The sequence below is a fragment of the Gossypium hirsutum genome, chromosome D10, assembly GCF_007990345.1.
Source record: "Gossypium hirsutum isolate 1008001.06 chromosome D10, Gossypium_hirsutum_v2.1, whole genome shotgun sequence".
NCBI classification, from domain to species: Eukaryota; Viridiplantae; Streptophyta; class Magnoliopsida; order Malvales; family Malvaceae; genus Gossypium; species Gossypium hirsutum.
Window position 1 is genome coordinate 20538202 of NC_053446.1, and position 2660 is coordinate 20540861.

Genomic DNA, 2660 nt, shown 5'->3' on the forward strand with positions numbered 1-2660 from the left:
CGTTTCTGACACTACTGAAAAATAGGTTGTTACATATTTTCTTAGGTTTTTTAGGGTTTAGTTTATTTGTTCTTTATTTTCTTTCAAGAGATCTAATTTTTGGAGGAGATCAACTTCTATGGATTCCCATTTATTATCAATATCAATTAGGCTTTTCTTAAACTCTTTACTTTCTTAATTTATTATGAATAATTCTTCCATCTATTCCATGTTGTTTATGAAAACCATGAGGAACTAATCCCTCTATGCGGGATTAGCGAGTTGAGGTATGATCTGTTAACTATTTTGTAGGGTCACTCAACAGGTCAACTATTTGGGAAAGGAAGAACATGAAACAAACCCTGGGCTGACAACCCCGGAAAGTCTGCAAGGTGGGAATTAACCCAAATTTGGTATTGCCCATTCATGAACAAGTTCACCCTAATCTAGTCTAGACTCTAAGGTTGAAAGAAAAGTAATTCTTGGTGACATGTTATGCTAGTGGAATATCGAAAGATCCTGCTAGGGTAGTGACTATTTGATTGACGAGGAACCCGAAGCAACAGTTGATGGGGATTATCGATGCGAGTTAATCACCTATAATCGGGATTTGATTTACTCTACTCTTTTACCTCTTGAGTTTTATTTATTTTATATTATCTTAGTTTAGTATTACGAAAACCATTAAAACATTCTTTATGCTTTCATGCTATAATTTATTTAAAAGTACTAATTAGATATTTTAGTGTTTAGGTTAGAATTGATCTAGCACTTGCTTCCCTTAGGTACAATGCTCGGAGTACTAACCTACTTTGTTGTAAAACTATATTACAACTTGACCTGTATACTTGCGGATACTGCCTTGTCATTCTATATCTTATTGCAGTATTCATACTCTGGACATTAGTACGTCCATAAGCAGTCAAGTTGTTGGCGTCGTTGCTAGGGAGGCAATGTCACTAGGTTAATTTTCATTTTTGCACGTAATAGAATAATTAAAAAATTTGTAGGTTATTGATTCAATTTTATTTTATTTATTGTTACTAATCTCCTCTTTTTGGGTATAGTGTATGACTCGCAGTAAGGGAACACCTATTGTAGCAGCAATCGATCCAAAAAGAATAATTTGAAGAAATCACCGTCAGCAACAACAACAGCAACAGAGGCAAGATCCTCCACCTGCTGTAGGTAACGTACCACAAGAAAATCCATTGTTTGGTGACACTGAAGATAATGTTTTAGGAAATCTACCAGCACCACTATTACTCACAAACGTACATATGGTTCGAAACGAGAGAACTGTAAGGGATTATGCCTTACCAACCTTGGACACGGTTCATTAAAGTATAGCAAGGCTGGCGATTACAACTAAAACCGGCTATGATTCAGGTGATTTAGAATAATCTGTAGTTTAGGGGCAACTCTATGATACTTTTAAATATAACGGGGTCACTGATGACGCTATTTATCTTTGGTTGTTCCCCTTCTCCTTGATTCATAACGCCTTTTCTTGGTTATACTTGTAAGCACTAGGGTCTATCATGACATGGGATGAACTCGTCAAAAAGTTCTTACAGAAGTTTTTCCCAATCAACAAAGTAATTTAACTAAGAAGAGAGATCGTTGTCTTTAGACAGATAGAGGGAGAAAGTTTCTATGAGGCATGAAAACGTTTCAAAATGTTGATTCAAAAATGTTCACACCATAGATTTCCTGATTAGATGTGACTGCATGTATTTTATAATGGGTTGGATGCAATTGCACAATCTAGATTAGACGGAGCAGCAGGAGGAGCCCTTATGAGCAGGACGTATTAGGACACGTACGGAATTATTGAAAATATGGCATTAAACTCCTATCAGTGGCCGATTAAATGCTTCACATATGGCAAGAAACCTACTATGGTCAAAGCTATACTAGATGATGATAAGTATCAGCAAATAGTGGATAGACTTAACCGTATTAAGTCTGCTTCTACACCATCTATGCATGGAAGAGATAAGTAACTCTTCCATTATATCAATAATCCTGCTGAGAATATAACTACATTAGGAATCGAGGTGAAAATTCTTATTCAAATACATTAAATCCTAGCTAGAGGGATCACCCAAACCTGAGATGAGGAGGAAACCAAGGAGGAGGTAACAGTTCAAATCAAGATAAAAATACTAATTACTTACCTTCTTATTTGTATAAGCCTCAAGATAGGGCCAACCATAGTGACCAAATTGCATGTGGTCAACGACTAGATAGAATGGAGAAAGAGATGCATTTAATGAGAACTGATGTCAAGCAAGTGCAGTCTGAGTGCACCAACTCAACAAGAACCTTGATTAAGTGTAACACCCCAAACCCAGTCTAAACGTTATGACCGAATCTAGCGATGTCACATTGTAACACCCCTTACCCATATTCGACGCCAGAATAGGGTACGAGGCATTACTAGAAGACATACATTTGCATACGTATTAAACCAAGTTACAAAATTTCATTTAAATTAAAACTTTTAAATTATTAACGTGCTTTTATAATTCTTTACAACATATCCTCAAAATATTATATTCATAACAAATAGGGCCTACGAGACCCGATATTTACTCATGTAATTCAAAGCTTCATTTCCATTTCATTCAATTTACAATTTCTCATGTTAACAATTCAAATCAATTTCTCAATCCAAT

General features: G+C 35.6%; 1 non-coding gene across 1 annotated transcript; it reads right to left on the reverse strand.

Annotated features, from left to right (window-relative positions):
• Positions 1-1583: 1583 nt before the first annotated feature.
• Positions 1584-1690, reverse strand: LOC121222732 (small nucleolar RNA R71). Its single transcript, XR_005920101.1, has one exon. It is a non-coding gene; the product is annotated as a small nucleolar RNA R71 (small nucleolar RNA).
• Between the last annotated feature and the right edge of the window lie 970 nt (positions 1691-2660).